Here is an 11885-nt window from a genome sequence, read left to right as displayed (position 1 = left end):
AATAATAGTGAACAGTGTCAATTAAAGAATTTTAGCCTGGAATTTTAGCCTGTGTAAAACTTTAAGTCTTTTTTGCTTGACGTATGGTTCTACTTCTACCGGCCTTTGTCCGTACCGCTTGGCATGCAGCAACTTTCTCCATGGAAGGCAATTTCTATTACCATTTTCTGATTTTAAATCATCAATGAATCATTTTATATACGATCTGTCAACATTCTTGGGATCTTACAAACAAACATTGCGCCTCTCTTAGGAGACTGGCCAAACTCCTATACAACCAACAGGGGGGATTAAGTTGTTTTATGTCACTATCACATTGGACGCTCACATTTTCATTTTAAAGCGAGAGCCTCAACCAGAATGTGAACACTGTCATGTCCCTTTGACAGTTAAACACATTTTGATTGAGTGAAAGCATCTCAAACATACAAGATCACGATATTACCGTTGCCTGTCACTACATCACTTGTTTGCCCAACCGGGTCTATATTGCGAAATGCTAAACATCTTAAAAGAGACTGGCTTTTATTATAAATTTTAATTGTATATATTTGTCATTTCTTTTTTGTATTTAAATATTTATATGCATAAAATATGTATTTTATTTTTAATTTTACTTACTGTGATATTGTTTTTATATATGCATATAATGTTTTTTTTGTGATATAATTTAGCCCGTCATATAATAATCACCATATGTTTGAGGTAATATAGCCCGGTTGGAGCTGATGTGTCATTAAACAACATTTCATTCATTCATTCTAATTACCTGTAATTTTATCTAAATAACAACTTTTATCAAGTATGCTCTTGTTATTTCTTTTTATTTATGTCTTGATTTATAATATTTTTATTACAGCAATTCTTTAGCCAACTTTCTGGTCACACATAATTACGACTACTCTGCTGAAACAGAATTGCTCGGGTCCACCACCGAGACTACTACTGTGCTCAGGTCCACCACCGAGACTACTACTGTGCTCGGGTCCACCACCGAGACTACTACTGTGCTCAGGTCCACCACCGAGACTACTACTGTGCTCGGGTCCACCACCAAGACTACTACTGTGCTCGGGTCCACCACCAAGACTACTACTGTGCTCAGGTCCACCACCAAGACTACTACTGTGCTCGGGTCCAGTACTGTTTCTTTAAATTACTACTATCAGCAAATGATTTACAACACACATCACATTTAAATTACTACTATCAGTAAATGATTTACAACACACATCACATTTAAATTACTACTATCAGTAAATGATTTACAACACACATCACATTTAAATGGTTTCACCCCTGTATACATTCTCATGTGGCTCTTGAGATTCTACATGACTATTTGAGATTACTACATGACTATTTGAGATTACTAGATTACTACATGACTATTTGAGATTACTACATGACTATTTGAGATTACTACATGACTATTTGAGATTACTACATGACTATTTGCAAACATCACATTTATAAGGCTTTTATCCAGCATTTTCTCGAATGTGTTGCTGCAGATCCCCAGTTTTAGAGAATGTGTTGCTGCAGATCCCCAGTTTTAGAGTATGTGTTGCTGCAGATCCCCAGTCTTAGAGAATGTGTTGCTGCAGATCCCCAGTTTTAGAGAATGTGTTGCTGCAGATCCCCAGTTTTAGAGAATGTGTTGCTGCAGATCCCCAGTTTTAGAGAATGTGTTGCTGCAGATCCCCAGTTTTAAAGAATGTGTTGCTGCAGATCCCCAGTTTTAGAGAATGATTTGCTGCAAACATTTATCAGGTTTTGCTTTCTCTATGAGTTCGCATGTGGTATTTTAGATCATACTTTCGTGTAAATGATTTATCGCAAACATCACATTTAAAACGTTTTTGGCCTGTATGAGTTCTGATGTGGTTCTGTAGATTACCAGTCTGACTAAAAGATTTACAACAAACATTACATGTAAAAGGCCTTTCACCTGTATGAATTCTGACATGTTTCTGTAGAGTTCCACTATGACTAAATGATTTACTACAAACATCACACTTATAAGGTTTTTCACCTGTATGAATTCTGACATGTACCTGTAGATGACTACTCTGAGTAAATGATTTCCTACAAACATCACATCTAAAAGGTTTGTCACCAGTATGAATTCTCATGTGGTTCTGTAGATTAAGGGTGAAACTGAAAGATTTACCACAAACATCACATTTATGAGGTCTTCCTCCTGTTTGCCTTTGCTGTTTAACATGTATCTCAGAGTGTTTCTCTAAATCAGTTTCAAAGTTAAATGCTTCATGACACAAATTACACTGATAAACAGTTTCAATATTATCAGTTTTCTCTTCTTTATCAACATCATCAATTTTCTCATCTGTAACATGACAATACCCATCTACATGTACATCATCACTTTTCTCATCTGTAACATGACAATATCCATCTTCATCATCAATTTTCTCATGCATCATATTGTGTTTTTCTAAATCGTCATATTGTTGATAAATCTCTTCACATACCACACACTGATAGAGAATGTTTACATTATCAGTTTCCTGTAATATATAAAAGTTATAACATCATTAGTTTCCTGTAATATATAAAAGATATAACATTAGTTTCCTGTAATATATAAAAGTTATAACATCATTAGTTTCCTGTAATATATAAAAGTTATAACATTAGTTTCCTGTAATATATAAAAGTTATAACATCATTAGTTTCCTGTAATATATAAAAGTTATAACATCATTAGTTTCCTGTTATATATAAAAGTTATTTGTGATATGAATATAAATTTGTAGTTTCATTAAAATCATATTTAAATTGTGACCTATTGACAGTCCACAACTTTGGTATTACATACTTTTACACTATTTGCGCAAAAGGAGCGGCCATTTTGTCAGGTAAGTTTCGGCTGATTTTCCGAAATTCGAAATGAACCATCAATATGTTGTATCAGTGATACATTCAAATGTTTTTTTTTTAAATTGGATAAAATCTGTGACATCTAGAAACACCACAAGCTAAAAACGCAGTGATTTTACGTACAATCAGGGGCCATAACCCAGGAAGTTATAGTCCGAAATGTGCAAATATCCTGAGGAACCGAGATCTTTGGGTTTTAAAGATACTGTATATTTCAAGCTTCTTCAAAATCAGATAAAAATTTTGAACTCTAGAGGGAACACAAGTCAAAAACACTATTCTTCCAGGGAGCCAAGGTGGCTAGGTGGTTAAGACGCTGGCTCGCTAGCCTGGAGGTCAGGTGTTCGATCCCTGCATTAGCCGAGAAAGTTCATCCAGATTTTCCGACGTGGTTTCCCCTTGTCAGTGGTGCAGAACGAAGGGCCTGACAAGGACAGCTGTCTAGTCCTTCGGATGAGAAAAAAAAACCGAGGTCCCGTGTATATATTGGAATGCACGTAAAAGATCCCCTGGCAGTTGGAATTCGATATAAGAGTAGTCGATAGTGCCGCTGCCCGGGCAAAATTTCCATCATAGCACACTGTATGGCGTATGCCCGTCTTCATTAGCCCAGTATAGGAGCAGAACAGTAGGACGTTAAACCCCATTTCATTTCATTTCACTATTCTTCCAATCAGGGGCCATAATCCATGAAGTTACCTTCCGATACATGCCAATAGCATAAAGAAGCGAGGTATGCGGGTGATAAACCTATATTTCAAGTTTCGGCAAAGTTAGATAAAAATTGTGACCTAATAGACGACGGACAGACAGGGGTGACAACAATATTTGGAAATCTAAAAATTGTTATCTCTAGAGTGTCCAGAAGCTAAAAACATAATTTTTCTTAAAATCATTTTTGAAACAGAAACGTTACAATTTTAAATTAAAAATACCAATTTGGCATAAAAAACAGTATGTTATCAAATATAAATAGAAATGATTATTATATGGCTTGAAATAATGTTGGATTTGGGTATATTATGCAAGCAACATATCCCCGTCTTCTAACCGACTATGCAGACTTCATTGAAAGGGTAACGCACAAATTTACGAACTCGGCCATATAAGATGAAACGAAATTTAGGTAAGCCTGGGGGAAAAATTGGGATTTTTGAAAAACTTTGATTGTAAATTATTGTAATTTGGCTAGGCAAAGCAATAAATGACTGAAGATTCTCAACTTTTAAAGATTTCAATTTTTTTCTCCCAGGCTTACCTAAACTTCGTTTCATCTTATATGGCCGAGTTCGTAAATTTGTGCGTTACCCTTTCAATGAAGTCCGCCAAGTCAGTTAGAAGACGGGGACATATTTTTTTAACAGCGTGTTGTGTCGTTCATACTCCATACTGGTTTTAGCGAGGTAAGCAAGGACTTATTTTCTCACTAAGATGTTCATTTATATTGTTCAGGCGTTCACAGGGACTGACACGCGACCGTTTAGCAGTAAAAAGTTGCCCAGTAAAATTGACTGGGAAGCGATTAGATTATCGACAAGGATTCAATAGAATAAGAAGAGTCCCTGAACGTACAGGTGGAGTGTAATGAGACCTACGTTCAGAGCTGAACTAGTACAACCGGGGAATCAAAACCACACCAGTTGACTCAATGACAGACCTTATGATACAGCGTGCACGTGCTAACCATTCGGCCATCCAATCCAACTTTATTCATATTGGCAAGCCTATGTATTACTGTATACTAGTAATAAGAATATTAGGACATTAGCATTACACTTACCATTATTTTGTTAGCTTTTGTGTGACGGAATGGCGAATATAAAAACACAATACAGGATTGCTAATTGGTCTCTTCTACGTCTACAAGTAAAGAAAATAGGTATTCATTTAGTAAACTAGTCTTCAGTGAAGTACAAAGTAACCTTGTCACCGTAAAATGTTTCGTAAGGAAAAATAATTCGTTTCCGGTAGACGGTTGTATACATGAAACAGTCCCGGACCTCTCCAACCCGAATATTTCACAAAAATACTACTTCATTTTAAAATTCACTTCATTCCAGAGATCTTCTTTCAGCAAGATGTATACAGAATCGATAGCCGACATTTCATATTTTCAACCGATAATAAATTAGAATTGTGGTAATGCAAAGAGCTGGTACATTGACGGGACGTTTAAGATCGTCAACAAGCCTTTTTATCACCTGCTATCATTCATCAATTCATAGTTTCCTGAAATAATTAAGGTGATGATATAAAGCAAGCGGCGCTGGATTTCATTTTGATGTCTGGCAAGAGAAGGAAAGGGAGAGAACAACAGTTTATGGCTGATTTGGAACGATAATACTTTTTGATGCAGAAAATTATTTGGATGTCTGGGAAGAGAAGGAAAGGGAGAGAACAACAGTTTATGGCTGATTTGGAACGATAATACTTTTTGATGCAGAAAATTATTTGGAGTTTCTACATTACTGTGCAAAACATTTCACGGAGTAAGAAGAATTGGCTGGCTGTTAAAGAGATGTTATTGCTGGTGGTAAGACAGCTGTCTTTATGTTGATGACCTTACGGGTCGACAAGAGCATGCAGATAAACGAACGTCAGTTGCAGCTTTGCTTGAATTATATTCGATGGGCAACGGACAATGGATGTCGATTTTCGAAATCCACGATTTTTGGCATGCACTTTAGTCAACGAAGAGTTTTACATCCTGACCCGGAGCTAACACTGGATGGAAGCCCCATTCCAGTTGTAGATGAAACAAAATTCTTGTGTTTGATATTTGATAAGAAATTATCATTTATCCCTCGTATTAAAACACCGAAGAAGAAATACCTGTAAGCCCTCAACATATTGCGAGACTTATTAAACACTGACTGGGGAGCAGACCGTAAGGTCTTGCTCAGATTATATCGAGCATTGATAAGATCAAAACTCGATTATGGGTATGAATTGGCCCTCGTGTCTTATCTCAAAGAGCTCGACACCATCCACAACCAAGGACTTAGAATCACTTCTATAAGTGACATTTAGTAATTGAACAGTAAAACACTAACACTATTTATGTAATAACAATCACTGGTTTATTAACATGCAACGTTTCGACGATCATACTCTCGTCTTTATCAAACAAATGATAACATATATGTAAAACATCAAGTATTTATATACAGTAAAAATGATAAGATATATGTAAAACATCAACAAGTATTTATATACAGTATAAATGATAAGATATATGTAAAACATCAAGTATTTATATACAGTATAAATGATAAGATATATGTAAAACATCAACAAGTATTTATATACAGTATAAAAAGAAGCCATAAATATAGACCTTATATATAACTAGATAACCTTATATATAACTAGATAACCTTATATATAACTAGCACTGATCAAAGCTATGATAGTGGTTACAATGTACCGAAGCCGATCGGCGCACGAGCCCTCATTGCACGACAGACGTGATAATCTGGAACTGCAGTACGCTACCAAAATTGCATCTCTGCTTCATTATATTTCATTTAACACCATATTTAAACCCTATCATGAAAATCTATATTTACTGAAAACTATAACATTAATCTATCATTCAGTATTCGCATTCAACTCCTTTTGTCTCAGGCTGGTATCAGTCAAGAAAGTATTGCGAATACCACGTTCTTTGAGACACCACCATGGTCAATATCTCCTCCCAAGATCGATCTAGATCTTACAAAAAACAAAAAGAAAGATACTAGTTCCACAGTGTTTCAGTCTCTTCAGAGAGTTAAGGTCTGAATATGGTGATTATGCTCCAATTTATACAGATGGTTCCAAAGATGGTGATAAAGTAGCTTAGGCTACTGCCACGCGGCCACGCCATCTGAGACCATTTCTGTTCGCCTTCCTTCTGCTGCTACCATATTTAATGTTGAACTCCAGGCCATCTTTCGTTAACTGGAGTTCATTAAATCTTCTTCATTTTTAAAGTACGCCATATTCACTGTATCGTTGTCCTCCCTACAAGGAATAAACAGCCTGTACACCTATTAGTAGCAGATATTTATCGTCTGCTACTATCACACGGGTTTAACAGAAACGACATTGTCCATTGCTGGCTCCCCATGTCTGCTTTAGGTCTTCCCATATCACAATTTATGTTGCCTTTAATAGATTTTAAATCTTCCATTAACCTTTTTATTTATTGCCGCTGGCAACGGCCTTAAAATTTTCGTGCAAATTGGATTATAATTTCTTGAACTATGGCACCTGATTGTATGAAAAATCTTGCTTTTATTTTTATCTGATTTTTTTAAAAAAGTTTGAATATATTACCGTTACGTCATAATGACGGTTGAGTTCAAATTTCGTGAAAATGGGACCGAAACTGCTAGACAAAATGGCCGCTCCTCGTGCGCAAATAGTGTAAAACTATGGTATATCAAGGTTGTGGATCATCTCTAGAGGTTAAAATTTTCATCCGATTTTGATGAAACCTGAAACGTATGCATATAACCCAACGATCTTGTTTCCTTTCGATATTCGGATATGGGATTGTAACTTCCTGGATTATGGTCCCTGATTGTACGAAATTTCACGTTTTTTACTTTGTGGAACCTCTAGAGGTCGCAATTTTTATCCTATTTAAAAAAAAGTTTTAATATATCATCGTGACACTCTAATGATGGTTACGTTTGAATTTCGTGAAAACCGGATCGAAACTGCTCGACAAAATGACTGCTTCTTGTACGCAAATAGTGTGGACCCTTTAGAGGTCACAATTTTTATCCGATCTTGATGGAACTTAATCTATATGTTTATATCCAAAAGATCTTGGTTCTTTATGGATTATGGCCCCTGATTGTACCAAAAGTCGCAACCGCTGGTATTCCAATATAATATACAGCTAAATATATGTATAGGACTTACGAGTGTGTAGTGACAAATGAAATAATACCGACATTATTTTACATAAAGAATTTATAATCAATTTGATTACATAGTATATACATAAATAAAACTCAGGTGATCTTTGATAGTTACAGTGTATTATTATTTTATTCTAATTTTAGTATGTTTACTGTAATATATCACAAAATGTAAAATAAGAAATTCTGTTGTCTGTTCATAAAAAAAATCATTTCGACACAAAAGTTGGTTTGGGTTTTATTTCGTGCAGACTGGACGTACCCTTTGCTTATTCTACCCTATAAATGGATGTATCCCGTGAACCTTTGCTTATTCTACCTTCAGACTAGATGTACCCCGTTACCCTTTGCTTATTCTACCCACAGAGTGGACATACCCTTTGATTATTCTACCACCAGACTTCCATCTTTAAAGGGATGAAATAATTAGAAAGTGTAATCCTTGAGTGGCATTTAGCGATTGAGCACATTAAAAACACAACGCAATTTATATGGAAAACAATCACTGGTTTATACACATATAGCCTGACGTTTCGACAAGTATTCTCTTATCGTTTTCAAGTACAAAATACATTTTACCATTGATCCACGAATCGTGTACCATAATGCGTTTCAGCACCATTTGTAACAATTAAGGGACTCGAAGAATGAGGCTAGACATATTCCACAAGTCATGTCAAATGATGACACCATATTCTTATCTGGAGAACATGGGCAATAAATACCATCGGTGTAGATTTGAATAACCAGACGTTAGAGATCGCCATTCGATTGAGACTTCTGGCTTATTTCGCCGAACATAACTGATTTGAAATTAGGCTTATTTCGCCGAACATAACTGATTTGAAATTAAGGTAAAAACGGAAACGATGGAATGTAAATCAGTTTATATGCATTCATATTACATTATTATAAGCATTGCGACCCATTTGTGTTAATTTCTATCTCCCAAACATTAGCGAGCTCCTTTAAACATGGATTATGCAAGAGCAAAATCTGCCTATTACAAGTCTTTCTTTAGGCCTGAAATGTTATCTAAATTATCAATTAGACATTAATTAACTTATCCAGACCATAATAAACTCTCGATGTCAAGGCTAGCCTTCGATGTTGGCTGGATTAGATTACTATATGCCGCTAACGGCCATTGATAATTAAATTTTAAAAAAGTGGATAATCGAGACTATGCTGTTTATATTAATGATTTTAGTAATGATGACCGACACTATGCAAAAATTTCACCCGCTTCTTTCTCGGCTCATAGTGGATCAATTTGACTGAAATTTTCAGCAAATTACATTTACACTATCTAGTTTTTAACTATTATAGCGAGAACTGCCATCTTTTTATCTTATCTCCCATAATGTATCTTTAAATTAAAAATGACAATTTGGTATGAAGAATGATATATTATCAAATATCAATACATATTATTGTGGGATGAGTAGAAATAATGGTGCATTAGGGGGATATTGGTAGATTTGGGTGGATATTGGTAGATCGTTTCTACCGCGTTTCAGTTGATTATCGAGCATCCCCCAATAACACCCGCATTTATGAATTGTTAGTGAAGGTTTGGTCCAAGTCCACAATACACATACATACTACATACCGGAAGTGTTCGATTTTGTCTTTGCGTTGGCGATTAGAACGTTGAACACTGATTTGTAAAATGGTATGATAATTTTATTAATTCACTGAATTCGCCATTCTAGAAGGCAAGGTGGTACAGGAAGGCCTACCTGTTCCTACAGTAATACATGTGATCTTCTCAAGAGATAAATGACACGGATCAGATTTACTTTATAATGAAATAACAAACCTCATCTCTCAACCCTCCGTGTTTCGAGATAAGAGATGGTCCTATATAGTTCCACGTAGCAAAGTCGAACGCGAATCACATCCGCCTCAGTAAGCAAAATTGACAATATTTTTCATCAAAACAACGATTGTTTATTGTTATTTATAACATTTCTGCAAGATCCAACTACAATTAAGCAGAAAATCCTACCTGACACGGGTACAAATCCTCTCTTTTTAAATCAAATCGATAGATCTAGTAGATTGCTTTTTCAGACATTTTAAATTTACGTCTTTCAGTTAACACATAAATGAGAGGCCTTGTGTGCAATAGCCAATCAACCTGATCAGAGTTGCGCAAGAGTTATACGCCGTAATTATGAATGTCGGTATCAATTTTGATAAAAACAACGCATGATTTACTTTATTGGCAATATTTGCTGATAAATGAATGTTGTTTCAGTAGATTGCACTGTGTATGTGTAATATGTACTAATAGTATAAAATTAACTTATTTTTAAGATGGTACATGCATTAATAAAGAAATTGAGTTTGCCACTAGCCGGCACTTGGAACTAAAGGCATCCAATCGTAGCTAAAAACAAGCACATCAGTATATCTCAACGTTTTTATTTACGTTCTCGTACCTACATAGCCCGGTTGGAGCTGACGTGCCAATAAACAACATTTCATTGTAATGAGATGCAACAACAGGCAAATTGTAATCAAAAACACCGTCGTTAAACTTTTAAGGAGCGAAAAGCTCTATTCTTTAGAATCTTAGAATAGACAAAAATCGTTCTAACGGCTAGCCCCCGGATCCATTCACTTTTTTGTTAATTGTTTGTTTGTGTTTTTCTGAGTATGATGTCTTGTCCGTGTATTTGTTTTTATGTAAATTTTGTGTGGTGCAGTCCCTCTGCACTTACTATTAATGTAATATAAATGTGTATTGATATATAATCAATTTATTAATTTCTTATTGTAATTTCTAATCAGTTATGTTCCGTGAAAAAATTGTAATTACTAATCTAATCTATTATTATTATATTATTATTATTATTATGTTTGATGAAATACATGTATGTGAATAGTCCAAATTAAACAGCAGTCATTTGCACCTGCCTAGTCCATCTTAACATTTTTTTGTCATTTATGAATCAACCATTTTTAATTACTTCCGCATTGTTTTCTGGGATATGTTTTTTTCTTGCATCATTTCAAATTTCGCTCGAAACCATTATGTCCAAAGAATACGTGAGATGTGCAGTGATTTAAAATGTTTCACCGTGCCTTAAATACTCCTACCGGCTACCATTACATAATATTTGTTTATAACTAATTTGTTATTTCCACACAGTCGTATTGCACTACAGTGGAGTATTTTTCCCTGATTTGTATGATGGTTTGCATTATTTCTTATATATCACAAGCCGCCAAAAATGATTTGTAGTTATCACAGTGTTGAAAGAACGAAATGTAAATGGGTACAACTATCACAATGACGAAACAAGTATGTGAATTTCTAGCAAGCTTTGTGTCTTCCCGTCACCTTTAAATAAACCAACTTCTGTTTCATCGTATTGATGCCGATAAAAATAGGCATTTGGCGAAAAAAACTGAGCGAAGACAACGCATAACTAAACATATCGTTAAAATCTGAACAAGGCACAATAGTTATGAATTTTTCAACGCATCAGAGAAACTAACACTGTTTACACAAGATTAAACGATACCCGGGCCCTAGAGAAATCTTTTGTATAAAAGAAGTTAGCATGGACAAAACTAGGAGCCAAATAATGTCTAATAAATTCTGGTAATTACTTCTCCCAATCTGTAACAGAGAACTAATGTTATAACTTTTATATATTACAGGAAACTAATAATGTTAAAACCTTTCATCAATGTTTTGTTTGTGAAGAGATTTTTCAACAATATGATGATTTAGAAAAACACAATAAAATACATGTTAAAGAAGAGAAAACTGATGATGTAGATGAATATTGTCGTGTACAGTTTAAAGAAGAAAAAACAGATGATGTAGATGAATATTGTCGTGTTAAACAAGAGAAAACTGATGATGTAGATGAATATTGTCATGTTAAAGAAGAGAAAACTGATGATATAGATGAATATTGTCGTGTTAAACAAGAGAAAACTGATGATGTAGATGAATATTGTCATGTACATTTTAAAGTAGAGAAACCAGAAGATGTTGAAACTGTTTATCAATGTAATTTATCTCAAGGGGAATTTCAATCTGAGACT

General features: G+C 34.8%; 1 long non-coding RNA gene across 1 annotated transcript; it reads right to left on the bottom strand.

Moving 5' to 3' along the window:
• Nucleotides 1-808: 808 nt before the first annotated feature.
• Nucleotides 809-4853, bottom strand: LOC126832352 (uncharacterized). The gene is made up of 3 exons (XR_008789341.1): nucleotides 4685-4853; nucleotides 1238-2531; nucleotides 809-1149 (listed from the first exon to the last, which is right to left on the bottom strand). It is a non-coding gene; the product is annotated as an uncharacterized LOC126832352 (long non-coding RNA).
• Nucleotides 4854-11885: the final 7032 nt, after the last annotated feature.

This window comes from Patella vulgata, chromosome 9 (assembly GCF_932274485.2).
Source record: "Patella vulgata chromosome 9, xgPatVulg1.2, whole genome shotgun sequence".
Classification (NCBI taxonomy): domain Eukaryota; kingdom Metazoa; phylum Mollusca; class Gastropoda; family Patellidae; genus Patella; species Patella vulgata.
Note: the sequence above shows the minus strand (reverse complement) of the source record. Positions and strands in the feature narration are given on the sequence as shown.